Genomic DNA, 15,361 nt, shown 5'->3' with positions numbered 1-15,361 from the left:
GTTAGGGTGCTTGGAGAGGAAGCTAGGTTCACCAGGAACATGGTGATGGTGGTGGCCAATTGTTCTGTTTACAGGAGCCTCTGTGCTGGATTTGGACCAGGTCCCCAGCAGGAAATCAATGAGGGCTTCATTAAAGGGCAACATTGGTTGTGAAGAGGAAGTCCCTGGCTAAAGCACCTCTGTCAGGAAGTTAGTCCTGACTTGCACTGAGGGCAGTTCGAGGTCCAGGACCTCCACTGCCCTATGCACCACGATTGCATAGGATGCCCCTTCCTCCAAAGCTACAGTAGGGGGAGAGAGCAAGCCAGAACCGGGAGAGGTATCCAGTCCACTGGCTTCTTCTAGGTCCTCAAACTAGTCCAAAGGCCCAATCTGGGTTTCTAAAGAGTCCACAGACCCCTCCCATTCCTCTCCAGTGCCTGGTTGGTCTAAGAAATACTCAGGCAATGATCTGGCACCTTTGTGAGATTAGAATGGAACTGGCGCCACTGGTGGGCGTCCAAGCCTGAGGAGCATCGACTTCGGGAGCGGTGCTGGAGAAGGTCGACTGTGTGCAACCGCTGCCATTCCGGAATTGGATCGATAAGGCCCCTTCGAAGAGGAGGCTGAAGCCTCTGGGCCAGAACCCAGTGGGGCCTCCTCTGACCCCACGGGGCCCAAAGGTGCTGCAACGGGGCTGGTCCCCTCAAATACACAGCGCATGACCTCGTAAAATTCTTTCAATTGAGCTGGGGTCGTTCTGGCTCCTGGAAAGGGGGGAGGCTCGGAGTCGTCCCTGGCAACGATTCAGCGGAACTATGCCTGGAACATCAACCTTCCCAACTTGCCTCATCAGCCGACGGGAGAGGTGAAGTCGAAGTCCGTTTGGACTTCTTCTTCTTGTGCTTCTTCCCAGAGTGCCCAAAGGACTTTGAGTGGGAAGAAGAGGACTTGGGGCTTCTGTAGCGGTCCCGGTAACTTCTCCTTGACCGTGACCTGCGAGGAGTCGCGCCTGCCGATGTCAACTGCCGGGCCACAAGGAACTTCAGAGACCACTCCCTCAATGCTTTCGGAGCCATGGCCCAGCAGTCCGAGCACAACTTTGAGTCGTGGTCACGTTCCAGACACCAAAGGCATATCAGAAGGGAATCCATCATCAACATGGTGCAATGGCAGGCACCACACATCTTGGATCTCATCTTCCTAGATGACATCCTCGGCACAGACAAAAACATCTGCTATAAAAAAATGAAAAAAGTCCTGTCAAAAAGACAGGGGGTAGCTTTAGTCCGGATCGACGCCAACCAGCGCGAAAGGAAAATAACTTTTGTACGCAGGCCTGGGTGATGCCTTTATAGGTGACCATGACGTCATAGATGGCTCCAATGACTCCACACGGATCCGAGTGGAGCCACCTGACGGTGCACCGGGCTATTACTCAGCAAATGTTCTGGATTTTAAGCTGCCACCTGGAAATTCTAAGGTAAAGAATCTACAGCTAGAAGTCTCTATCAGATATATATATTTATTCACTGAAAAATAACAAAGAGACATACAAATTTGGATTTACCTACATTTCTCAAAAGCTACTACACAGATTTACACCAAATAAGCGAAAGCACAATCTGCGTACCGACAGCTAGCTTTCTGCCAAATTTGGTTAAATTCTGTCCAGTGGTTCGGGCTGTAGACGTGTCTAAAGGTCCTATGGGCATTAACATGGGAAACACAACTTTTTTCACTCCCACTTTTTCTCTGCCCCTGCTTGATAAATGACCCCCAAACTTTCATTGCACAACAAGAATCACTGAAACACTTTTTTGGGAACATTTTGGGAAGATTCATCAAACAGCTCCAAAGATATAGGCAAGTCAAAAAACACTTTTTCTATGGAAACATGGTCCTAAATATAACTACCGAGTGGTGACCGCCACTAGGTAATATATATATAATATATACACACACACACTTATTTAGTATTTATTTTATTTATTGCAAAATTAATAAAAATCGCTGCAATCAGCAAAGAAAGTTAAAAGAAAACTAACAAATCTAAAACACCATAAAAAACAACTAAAAAGACAAAGGCGGTCATTATGAACATGGCGGAAACAACCGCTGTGTTCATGCTGGTGGTCAAAACACTGACCGCCAGCGACCCCGGAACTCCGCCGGCCAGATTATGAACTTTTCTGTGAGCCTGTGAAACCTTGTTTCCGCCCGCCAGCTCACAGAAAGGCTCAGCCGGGACATCAGATGGTGTTTCATCCCGCCGCCAGGCTGCCTGACGGCGGGAGCCTGGCGGTGGGTGGCGGCCGTCACCATGTTTATTATATGGTGGTTTGGCCCGCCAGGCTGGCTGGCGGCTTCGGCCGCCACTGCCGGCATGGCGGGCCGAACCGCCATGTTCCAAATGAGGGCCAAAGATTCCACAGAGAAATGTTAAAAAGCCGAAGACAGTTAAAAGTCAGCATTGCCATACTGGTAACTCAGTGCAAGTGGTGCATTGTGTATCATTATGGGGGACAAAAAGTGGAAAAGAAGTGGCCCACATCAGCTCCCTTCTAAAATTGAGGTGCTGCATCATAGCAACTCGCTGTTTTATTATACTTACTTAAAAGTCTAGTTGACAAAGTATAAGTCAGTTGCACAATAAAGTGCATTACAGGTTTCTCATGCAATGAGGCACTTAAGCAGCAGTAGAATTCAAACGCGAGACGAGCATAGTTAGATTGGTTAGCTCGATCTTCCTTCTTGGGTGTTTGTCGTATGCTGAAGGAGGCGTTCATCTTTTAATATAAATTCAGCAAAGCATGTCATATGCTGAGGTGTTAACCCTTTAAAACAGAACAGAATTGCATGATGGCAAGACCTAATGCCATTGGTGTTTAGGATGTTTCTGAGATATGTTTTTTGTCAGGGTAACCGAGCAGGGCATATACAGAGAATGTGTAAGAAGTCCTCCCTGGGGATGTGCACAAAGCCTGCATCTCTCGCTGTTTAAGGCTAAAGCCATTTTGGAGCTGCATCCTGCAAAGGCAGAAGGCCAAATCTAGTGCAGAGCACCTTTATTTTTAGGGACTTTTTTTTTTATAATGCAGCCATGTATGGCTGTGCAGCTGGGGCTTTATAGGTGTTGATAGTCATCTATGAATGAGAGCATAAGCTGAACTTATATTTATCATTACTCCACAAAAGCTGATTCATTTACTTATTCAGCAATTGCTTGAAGAGTTTATGCTGTAAGGTTTTTTGTCAAAGATCTTCCACCCGCAGAGGCTTTACTGCTGTTGCGATTCTCTCTGACCATCTATTTGAGACCTCAGGCGTGTTGAGGCCAATATCTTTCCAAATTAGTGCCTTTAATGAGTTTGGCGTAACCTGTCTTAGCAGAGAAGCATATTTAAGGACAGACCCATCTTGTACCAGTGCTTGCTTTTGGAGGCCAAATTCCAATCTGATTTGTGCTGGAGAGAGATTGTGTGGCAACGAAAAAAGGAGGAGAAAGGATTTGCTGTGTGTGGTATTCATGAAGTTGTCAAACTTGTCGGGGAAAATGTCATGATCGTATGCCAGAGTAGGCAAAAACCTTGCCTTAATCACCGTGAAGAGTGGACTCCAAGTTGGACTTTGCAATTTCGTAAACAGGGCTTGTAAGGATGTGAGTTGAGATGTCATCCTTGCTTTTAGGGTGTTTAAGTGCAGGCGATGAGACCAGTGCTCCTGCAGCGAAACACAGAGATATTTATAACTACCGCTTCTGACCACTGGTCGATCCCCACAGAGCTGTTGCTTTTCTTGATTACACGCTTACCAAAGATGACTACCTTGGTTTTCTCCAGATTCACAGACAGCTCATTTGACTTACAATATTGATAAAGAGTATTTAGCACATTTTGAAGACCAGTGCCTGAGAGATTTAATAGGATGATGTCATCTACATATAATAATGATGTTACTAATTGCTGGCCCAATTTAGGAGGATGGGAGCTGGTGGTGTTCAATTGCATGCACAGATCTGCCACGTATAAGTTAAACAAAGTCAGGGCTAGTACACAACTTTGCTTGACACCTCTGTCTAAATGGATTTTAGCAGTAATTATTATATTGTCCCCTACTTTAACCCTGGCCCCATTATCAGAGTATAAGAGCTGTATTCCTTTTAGCAGCTTCAGCTGAATATTTAAGTTCCCTAAGTTCCTCCACTGCCTATGCTGGCCTACTGAATCAAAAGCCTTGGATGAGTCCACAAAGCAAGTATACAAGGCCAATTTATTTCTTGTGTTTTTTTCTGTTAGCATGGCTAGGGCTATCAAGTTGTCAGAGGTGCATGACGATGAGCAGAAGTCAGTCTGATTTAAGGGTATTAGATTTAAATTAGTTGCCCAGTCTTTCAGATGCTCTAAGAGCAGACCCTCAAATATTTTTGTGTTAATATTGAGCAGCATAAGCATACAATAGCTGTCTGTGTTCCCTTAGGGGCCCTTTCTTATAGATTAGGTGAAAAATTGCCCCTTTCTATGAGTCTTGAGTCTTATTTTCTGTAACACAGGCATTAAACATTTTACAAAGCAGCTACTCGAGTTTGTCTGTGTTAAAGACCGTTACATTAGCTAGGGCCGTTAATGTTTTATTTAGGGATTCCCATCCTGTCAAAAGCTAGGCGTCATTTGCAAAGGTGAAACCTCTGTTCTGAGTCTTTCCAGATGCCTCTGATATATTAGAAGAAGACTGGTTAACACTCCTGTCTGAGGACTCCGGGCAAACTCCTCCTTTCTCCAGGCACAGAACCTCTTCTTTGTTAAAGATCTCCTCTAATTCCTCCTGCGTGAAAGAGGCCTCCAAGTAAGGGCTAGTCAATTTCTTCGTATTAGTGTCTCTAACTTTGTTTTAGCCGAGCTTCCGTCCATGCGTTGGCCCCTGATTGGTTCTGTGGGGGGGGGGGTCATGCCTCTGCCATTTATGACTATGGTTGCAGATTGGGGGACTTCCCTCTTCTGTGGATGGATAGATAACATGCTCAATTTGATTGCATTGGACTTTTTTACAAGAAGGCACGCTTACTGCTGAAAGTTTGGGTATTGACTCCAGATGCTTGGAGGTAAATCCTCCCAGATGCTTGGAGGTAAATCCTCCCAAGTGGTGCCCAGAATGATTTGCACTGTCACTGAAAGATCTCCAGCCTGGAAGTCTCCTCAGGACCGCCCCATCGAGGAAGGTTCTCTGGTTGATGTTTATCCCCAGAGGCATAAACTACTATTGGATACATTTGCCCCCTCCGTTATCCTTCCGATCTTTCCCTTGCGCAGACTTCTGGTCCTCTAGGGCGAGCGCCTTTGTCTCTTGCACCTGTATCATTAGCGGGAGCTTGGAAGACCACCTTAGCTTTCCCCCTTTCACGCACCCCTCCTAGTTTGTGTGGGGAAGCCTCCTTTCTTCTCATTAAGTTCTGCGTTCTGTTGTGGGCCATCAGAAAGGGTGCTGCGGGTCCTCATAACCCACACTCACACTACTTCGCCCCACCTTTGCACGAAAGCCACCAGCATCCGCTTCCTGCGGAGCACTCCTAATCACTTCTTGCTCCTGGCTTGCTAAGAGCGGTGGGAAGGGAGAAGGTATTTGAAGGAGCTAGATTGGAATTCTCCCAGCAGTGGCTTCCAGGGTGCATTTTTCAGGCCACAAAGTGCAGTCAGAACCAATCACAAGAGGTCCCTACACCCCAGCTCAATTTCTCTGCTCCTTACCAGGCGGGAGCAGATTTATTCTATGCTCTGGCTCGTGGAGGGGGGCTGCATTTTTCAAAAACAAGCTTAGCTGGAGCTCAATGTACTTCAGCTCGAGTCAGGGGCCTGAATGTCGTGCAATTTGTAGGGGGAAAAATGTAAAAAGAAGGACTCAGAAACATGTTGATTTTGTTTAACAAAACTTGTCTACGAGTCTTTCTTTTAACATGTTTCAGTCTACAAAATGCAATGACTCACAGACATTGATTTATTTTTTAAATTAAACTTTATTAAACATGCTTAAAATAATAACTGATATTAAACAGTGCACTGTCTGAATTGCTGAAGTGATTTTTGGACAAAGATGAGAGGTCAGCTTTATATATTTTGATACACTCACCCCTTGATAGAGCTAATAGTGCCACATTTCATATCATGGTTTTGTGACTCTTTAAAAAAGTCAGTAGGTCTGCTTGGTGCATCCAGGACCTGCAAGACCAGCAGGCCATGTACTACCACAAGTAGGGGCTTGTAATGGCTTGGGCACAGGTCCCCTCCCAAGTCTCCTTAGGTCACAGGGACCCCATTCCCCATGGGCTAATACTGTACACTGTTCTGGGGAATTAACCCCCAAGACACTGTGGGTCCTTGCCCGAACGAGTGCAGGCATACCCTGCCCGCACTCTCTCGGGCACGGAAAGCAACTGCATGCTGCATATGGCCGAAGGACATGTGCAGCAGGTAGAAGGGCCCTCACAGAGGGATGGACGCAAGGCTTGGACACAGCATTGTGCAGCAGGGGTTGGCTACCTTTGGGGGGATTGGATGCAGGGCCTGGACATAGGTCACTGCTGTCAACCCCATGCTGTGCACGACCCAATTATGTGCATAGAAAGGAGTTTGCATTATGTATAGCACTGCCTATGACTTCACATATTAAAACACACATGACGTGTTCAGTGACATCATTGTTAGCATTACTGATGACAACTGAACTGACATCATTGATGACAAAACTGTGCCCGGTGAGGGTGCAACTTGTAATTACTTGAGATAAATATAACTGGTGAATTTTTGTCTTTTTCTTTTCAGTTTAAAACGTTATGTTGTCACGAACAAGGAAATTTTCACCTAACTATAATGTTACTTTTACCTTTCTTTTCTTCAGTGAATATATATATATATATATATATATAGCCACCTTCGGGCTAAATGAAGCTTTGGAGGGGGGCCAACCCCCCCCACGGTGCAGCCATGCATGGCCATGGGAACCAGCCATTTCCCCAGGGCCGGCTCCTGCTATGTCTTAGGGTGCCCACACCCAGGCTATAGCTGTTTGCTCTGACTTGGTGGGAGCTTTGACAGTTCCCGCCAAATCAGAGTAAACACTCTGGTTCCAGCAGGCGAGAGCTGTCAAAGTGCTCTCACCCACTGGAAGCGAAGGTTTAATCTCTTTCCCTGCCTGCAGATTTGCGGGCAGGGAAAGAGATGAAACAATTGCTCTTGCACACAGGGAATTGTATGTTTAGCAGCTCCCTTTGTGCGATATCAATGCCAGATCCCGCAGGAAGCAGGGAGCCGACTGGGACCGCAGGGCCTTGAGGCCCCCCACACGTGGTCCCAGTGCACAGTGAGGGGCAACCAGGAGACATGGCCGGGCCCTGGGGGAGGTAGGCCCCAGAGACACAATCGGCCCAGGAAGGGAGGCTGCGTGGCCCCCCTCCCCAACTGAATTGTGGTGGGCCCTGTGGGATGGGGTCCCCAGGGCCAAAATCGGTCCAGGAGGTAGGGTCACGCAGACCCCTCTCCCATTTGTATTAATATTGACAGGTCTTCCTACCGTTTGCCAGGATGATTGATAGCTTACCAAAGGGCCCCCCAGTGCTTTTGCCGCCAATTTTGGTGGCATGTTATTGATTGCGAGGGATATGAGGATATCTCCACAAAACAAAGAAACACTTACATCATATAGATAAGAGGAAGGATCCTGGTTTGGTGGAGTTGTACATCTTTGTAGTGTCACTGGACTCTCTGTAGGATGATTCATGTTATCACAGAGTCACAATTACATTGCCAAATGCAGACAAGGTCGCTGGAGGCATTTCCTTGTCGTCCACTACACAGCTGTAGTGTAGAATATGTCCTGGAACTTACCCAGAAGGAACTCCACTTGGGTAGATATTAAGGGGCAGATGTAGCAAAGGTTTAGCGACTCGCAAACGGCGAAAATCGCCGTTTGCGAGTCGCTAAAGCCACTTTGCAATGTAGAAATGCATTTTGCGAGTCGGAACCGACTCTCAAAATGCATTTCCGACTCGCAAATAGGAAGGGGTGTTCCCTTCCTATTTGCGACTCGCAATGCGATGTAATTCCATTTGCGGTCGCAAATGGACTCGCAGTTACCATCCACTTGAAGTGGATGGTAACCCAGTCGCAAACGGAAAGGGGTCCCCATGGGACCCCTTCCCCTTTGTGTCTGGCATTAAAAATTATTTTTCAGAGCAGGCAGTGGTCCAATGGACCACTACCTGCCCTGAAAAATACCGAAACTAAAGGTTTCGTTTTTTTTTTCAAAGTGCAGCTCGTTTTCCTTTAAGGAAAACGGGTTGCACTTTGAAAAAAAAAACTGCTTTATTTAAAAGCAGTCACGGACATGGTGGTCTGCTGTTCCCAGCAGGTCACTATCCCCTTGAGTGCCCTGAATCGCAATGGGGTCGCAAATTGCGACCCACCTCATTAATATTAATGAGGTGGGTCTTTGCGACCCCATAGCGACTCGCAGAAGGTATCTGAGACACCTTTCTGCATTCCAAATTGCGAGTTGCAATTTGCGAGTCGCTGGGACTCGCAAATTGCAACTCGCAATTTGGAACAATGCTACATCTGGCCCTTAGTGTAAAGCTGTGGGCTCTTGTTGGATAAAAAAGCAGGTGATGTCCCTTTGTGGCTGAATCTCTCACACAGCTACTGACACACCCACACAGACACTCACACACCCAACCACAGACGCACTCAGACACCCAGCCAGACACTCATGCACCCAATCACAGACCCACTCAGACATTCATTCTTCCATCCACAGACCCTCTCAGAAATTCATGCACCCACTCACAGACCCACTCAGGCACACACACCCACTCACAGACCCATTCAGAGACTCATTCGCTCATTCAAAGACACACTCAGAAACGTATGCACTCACTCACAGACCCATGTACCCACTCACAGATGTACTCAGACACTCACACACCCATTCACAGACCTACTTAGACACTCACGCACCCACTCACAGTCCCAATCAGACCCTCACACACCCACTCACAGACTACCTCAGACACTCACAAACCCACTCACAAACCCACTCAGACCCTCATGCACCCACTCACAGACCCACTCAGACAGTTATGCATCTACTCACAAGCCCACTCATAGTCATGCATCTACTCACACATCCATTCATAGACTCATGCACCCACTCACAGACCCATTCACAGACCCATGCACCCACTGACAGACCCACTGAGGTATTCATGCACACACACTCACAGTCCCACTCAGAGACTTATGCAGGCAGGGTTAGGAGATTATAGGGGTTGGCTGCAGGGCCTGGCTGCAGCCCAGGCCCCATGGCCAACCCCTAGCTGCACACTGCCAGAGGTTGTGGGTGGTGCTGGGTTGGGTGGTAATAGGGGGTTGGCCACAGAACCTGGCCACAGATCCTGGCCACAGGCCAGGCCCTTCAGCCAACCCATACAATGCACGACCAAAGGCCACGTGTGGCACAGAGTTAAGTAGTTATAGGGGGTTGGTTGCAGGGCCTGGCCTGAATATATATTTATAGAGAGAGAGAGGGTGAGAGAGAGAGAGAGAGATACTTGCATACATGCAAAGTCTAATTTAAACATTTTCCCAAACATGCTACTACTTTGTAGTAGGTAGCAGAAAGGTAGTTGGACACACTATTAATGTGTGGCAAGGTGCAGTGTCTGTGTTCGTGCTTTCTTGTCTCGCAGCACAATCAACAACTGCAGTGATTTGTACATTTATGTTGGGTTGCATGGATGTCTATATGTGTGCATGTATTGAGTACCATTATTTGGGTGATAGTAACATCTGTAATTTACAGTGATAAAAAATTGCAAAAATGTGATATGAATTGGGTATTATGATTACTACTAGTAGTAGTATTTCTATATCTGTGGGTGGGTATGTGCATGCATTTTTGTGTGTGGTGTATGGTGTATGTGGTTGAATAGATGTCTGTAGATGTATGTGTGTGCATTTGTGGATTTATCTATAGGTGAGAAAATGTATGTGTGTATATGTGCATGTATATTTATATGTATGTATTGGTATTTGTATAGTGCACACCTAACCAAAAAGCAACATGTGTTGTACATTTTATGGGGGCTTGGGAGTCGATGCTGTACAGCAAGTATACTTACCCAAATACAGTTTAAACACATTTAGGCACAGGAAGATTACGTTATTTTCCCAGAATCACACAATATTGGGTCTACCACTGAGGTCAGGGTTTGAACCTGGGTCCACGGATTCCAAATATGTACTACCACCGAGGCCAGGATTTGATCCTGGATCCCTAGATTCAAAAAGCAAAAGCTCGAGCCACAATGCCACATTTTCTCCTATACATATGTGTGAGTCTGGTTGTATGCTGATCTGGATATGTATGAATGTGTGTATGCCTATATGTGTATGTCTCTGTGTGTGTTGAGCACAATTAACCTTGCTGAGTCTAACACTTGCTATTTTCAGTGAATACAAATGGTTTAACTGCTATATAAAAAAGTATTATTATTTGCATGCATGAAGGTATGTGTGCATGTGTACATAATTATTTACTATTTACTATTAGCTGGTTAAATCACTGGTTAGTTAGCTGGTTAAATCACTATTCTTGAGTTTAGGCACGGTCTGGTCAGTCACTGGTGTTTTAGATGCAGCAAGAAATTGGAAAACAATCCTTGTAAAATTGCATATTTGGATAAAATCTACAGCAGCTCAAAGAGGGGCAGGACTTTAAGATGTATAGGTTAGCTGGGTACCTACTTTTACAATACTTAGCACTTTAGTGCCATGCTCACTAAGTTACAACAAATATGAGGGGCATCGCTAGCAATACTTCAACAGGTGCAGTTGAACCAAGGCTCACAGGTGTGAGGCCCGCCAGAAAATAGCTGTTTTCCCTCCGAAACTCGGAATGGTGGTCTTTTACCCTGCTTACATTTGGGCCTACGGCACTTTTGCTCCACCACTATAAGAATGTCTGCTTTTGGGTACATGCGAAACACTCATTCTACAAAGATACACATCATGAGTGCGCCCAACATTTATCTGTGAACATGTGCTAAGTGACTAAAGGTAATACATGCATCTACTATGGATTTTGAAATGAGCATTATGAAATGTGCAAATGTGCAATGTAAGCATTTTTGTAGAGAAGGTGGAGGTTGGTGGACACGGCGCTCCACCCTCCATTCCTTAACACATTGCAATACTATTAGCCAATGGCTTGCATATGTAACTGTATACTGCAGAGGCTTTGTAGTGACCAAAGGTGTAACTTCCTGGCCACTAGAACGTGCCTTTCATTAGTTCTAACATCAACATTTCTGCATTTTAAAGGTCACACCCCCATGATGCCCCAATATGGGTGCACTTTATTCTGATAATTGAATATTATGTGTTTGCAAGTGAGACTGTCAAAGCTGCCCCCATGTGCACACCTCAGTGTTGGAACTAAAATAATAAAGACTAGAGAATTAAGGTCTATCCTCATAATTGCAGGAAGCACCAAATGTGGCAATAGTGGCCCTGAAATGCAGCCGACCAGTGATCTTACTGTGAAATACTATAAAGCCCCGTGCCATTTCATGTTTTCCTCTGTCCTTCACATCAGCGCCCACAATAGGGAAAGATAAAAAATCCTGAGAAGTGAAGGAATCAGAGACAAGTGTTCCACTGATACATCTATCACACAAAGTAGGGTACAGAGGATTCCCAAGCCAGACAGAGCTACAAGGCCATACTAATGCCACTATATATAGATCTCTGTTAACATAACATAACAAAGGCAATATCCCAGTTAGTGGTCGAAACTTTAGAAACAAGGACATCAGTACACATACAAGCACAGAAACCACTGCCTTGGAATTTTGCATATAACCACTCTGAGAAACAAGAAAAAAGTTGGATAGTGTAGGGTCTTGTATCTAAAAAAAACAACTTGTCATATTTTTCTTATAAGAAGTAGCAATGCAAATCAGCCACAACCAACTATATGAACTATTTTTTAAACTGAAATTCTGTGATTGGGCAAATACACCCCAGCAATGGTGGGTCTTGTGCACCACAAAGGAGTTGGAGGGCCCTTTAGTTTAGCATTGTTTCCCCTTTCCTTCCATAACCTCCGCCTTCCCACACTTGTGATGTTCACTGTTGTTAAAAGTATAAAAAGGCTACAGCGGGCCAAAAGAGCTAAAAGAACGATTCCATTTACGAGGCATTGCACAACACAAGAAGCCTGCTACAAGCGTGCCAATCAAATTTGCGAATGAGAAACTTGAAACTGAAACCGTTTTGTGGAAGATATTCAGATCTGAACTGGAAAGTGTGGCGTCGTCATTAGCACATTGATTCCATAAGCTCAACGGGCAGGATGCCCTATGATGCCCTTAGACATGCCTGGTGGCCTGATTTTGACCAGGCTTTAAAAAGGTATGTGGCAACTGTGATTTAACAGTTGGAGCCTGTCCCTCGGCCACTCTACAGTCAACAGTGGACATCCCCGCTGAGACAGCTCAGGGAGAATGTGCACCGTGCCATAAGGCCACGCGCAGTGGTTCATTTGTAAAAATAAAAAAGATGTTCAGACGTCCCACGAAAGGAGCTGGCAGCCACTTGCACTTTTTGAGTGAAAGGGCATTGATTAATACAAAATCCTCTTATAAGTGTGCAGACAGCTGTAAGCATGCATTTCAGCTGGAGCTGGTTAAACCAGGGACTTTCCTCCACACTTTGTTGCTCTGCTTGCGAAATAGTGAGGTCTGCACTAGAGCGCTGCACTAAAAATGTGAAGACAGCACATATTCCTCTGTAGTGGGTGATAGGGAACTAAAAGCAGTCCAGGAAATACATTCAGACCAGCTCCATGGTGTAGTGGGTAAATCCAACTGCTTCCATGAGGATTTCAGACAAGGAGGGATATTTGGTATTACTGTCTCTAAGAAAAGTGCCTTCATTTTCCCTGGGCTTTTTCCAAGGTCATTAGCTGAGGAACCTTCCATCCATCCGTCCACCGGGGACTTTCCCTGTGTCCATTATAGCCAACCCAGCCCCGTCTCTGAGGTTGTCTGATATATGTTGGAAAGGTGGCTGGTGGAGCGGTAGAAGCCATCGTCTCTCTGTCTCTTTATTCTCTTGGTCGCTCTCTTTCTGTTTTACTTCCCAAATAGGGATGGATGCCCTATTTTCGTTGCTTGGCCCATGGCACCTTTGCGCCACCCCACGGACTGGTCTCAAGAGCATGGCCTGTCAGTCTTGCAAGGACACGTGCCGAGGCCAGGCTGCAGCCCGGGTGCTGCCTGAGGGACGGAGTGTGTTTGAGGACGAGTGCTGCACTCTGCCCCGTGTGCGCTCCCGAATACTGGACGTACAGTGCTGTAGCCGAGAGAATGAGCCCCGGGATCTGAGCTGAGTCAGTCAAAGCCTGGGACCGGACAAGTATAGTTTGACAGACACTTAGGAGGCGTAGTGCCGGTGATGCTGTAAGCAAATTAGATACATACTTAACTAATGTGTTTAATTCCGTCTGTATGGTTAAAAGGGAAAAGCTTCAAAAATGAGGGGGCTGTAAAGAAAAGGGAATACGTGAGTGTAAACGAAGAAGGCAGAGTTGTTTCTGCCCAGGCTCCTCTACATGAGGGGGTCAGGGTAGTCCAGGGAACGCTCCGGCCTTTCTCAGCACTTGAGGCGAGAGCATGTGCTCTCCTGGGTGACATGTGCTGAGGCGGGATCCAGTTTCAAGGAGCGGGTGCATCTGCTGCAGCCCCGTGCTGGTGGCAGTACAGCGCCGCTGAGAGCGGCACGCAGGCGCTTCGGTAAGGCAGCCCTCGGCTCCAGGGGCTGGGGCTGTGAGCGGGGGAGGGACACACAGGTAGACGCCGTTGCTGCCCTTCCTGGTGGGTGGCACAGGAGCTTTCACGGCACTGTACACCCGCTGTACCGCGAAGGCTAAGTGCTGCCACTGGCCAAACTATGGCAAGCAGGTTGGAGGGAGGCTAGCTGGCCGTGAACACCCCGCCGCTTCCTTCTCCGGATTCAGGAGGTCCTGCGACTGTCCAGCCTGCCTGGGCAGGGTCAAGCTAGGGGTCACTGCGGCCAAAGCCCTAAGCCAGGACTGACGGCCATCGCTGGAAGTTACACCGACTCCCAACAGTTTCTGGACTTTTTGCTAAGGCTGTTTTCTTTAGGAGATGGTTGAGGTCGGAGTGCAAGGAAGGGGTGCAATAAGTGCTACACAACTGAACAACCCGAACAGGTGAGAGAAATGGCAATTTGGGAATCTAGTGCTTGGAGCAACAGCGTGGGGTGCCACCAGATACCCACTCTGCAGGGAGGCAGCGCTACAATGACAGCATGGATATGTGGCGATTGGGATATCATCATCATCACTTCAACCTACATCATCATTATTTTTGCTATCGTTGTAATTGGTGAATAATATTAATAATAAGTACTCCATCACTATTACTATCACTTTTAGCAGTTGTACTTATAGCACAATAACCATAAGTAGTGGTGGCAGATGTGTAGGTATTGGTATTACAGTCAGACTGAGTTGCCTCCCGTGCAGCAGCGCAATCTCCTCTTGGCATCAAAAGAAAAGGATCCACTTTGTATCTTTCATTTACACCGCAACCAGCCCAATGTTTTGATTTTTCTGTATTTTCAGAGGTATTCTGGCTAGTTGCATCTCTTTTGCTGATTGCAGCGTCCGCTTCTATGCACTTTGCGCTATTTATCTATTCATAAGGGTCGCTACTGGAGTCACTGGTCACCCTTCTGCCATGTGAGTCGGGGTTCCGGTGCTGCCCGCTAGCTCTTCGCCCAGTCCATGTCCCCGCCGCCCTGTGTGAAGCCCGCACCGGCGCCACCTTACCTTCAGGGGTCTCTGCCCTCCTGCTCCGTTCTGCACTAGAGCGCTGCACTCCCGGCCTCAGCTGAGCTCCCCCTGGCGGCGGGTCCGGCCGCGGCTGGCTCCCTGAAGAAACTCACGCGCTGCCCGGGGACGCAGAAGTTGTGCCTCTGTCAACCAGAGCTGCCTGTGTGGGCTTGCACAGCCTCGTGCCGATGCCCGGCCCCTTGAGTGACTGCAGTGCCTCCGCCTCTACTCTCCCTGGGCACAGGAGCTGCCAGTGCCCCGTAGCCTTCAGCGCGGCGCTTTATTATTTTCAAGAGTGGAGCAGCCGCTGCCGGAGCTCCTCCCGAGCCCGCCCTCTGCCTGTCACCGGAGCCGGGGCAGGCTTGGACGCAGGAGGGGGGAGGAGCGGGAGCTCCCGCTCACTTTCACTGTCGGGCACAGGCTCGGCTGCCCTCGGCCCTTGCCCTCTGCCACTCGCTCCCAGCGCTTCCTGCGG

At 47.3% G+C, this 15,361-nt stretch overlaps 1 protein-coding gene across 4 annotated transcripts in view; it reads right to left on the bottom strand.

Moving 5' to 3' along the window:
- Positions 1–15,146, bottom strand: part of SLC4A4 (solute carrier family 4 member 4) — a 623,315-nt gene extending 608,169 nt beyond the window's left edge. For all 4 annotated transcript variants that reach the window (XM_069236872.1, XM_069236873.1, XM_069236870.1 and 1 more), the window contains exon 1: positions 14,884–15,146. The gene's annotated coding sequence lies outside the window, so the exon portion shown is untranslated. The remainder of the gene's footprint in view (positions 1–14,883) is intronic.
- Positions 15,147–15,361: the final 215 nt, after the last annotated feature.

The sequence above is a fragment of the Pleurodeles waltl genome, chromosome 1_2 (assembly GCF_031143425.1).
Source record: "Pleurodeles waltl isolate 20211129_DDA chromosome 1_2, aPleWal1.hap1.20221129, whole genome shotgun sequence".
Taxonomy (NCBI): domain Eukaryota; kingdom Metazoa; phylum Chordata; class Amphibia; order Caudata; family Salamandridae; genus Pleurodeles; species Pleurodeles waltl.
Note: the sequence above shows the minus strand (reverse complement) of the source record. Positions and strands in the feature narration are given on the sequence as shown.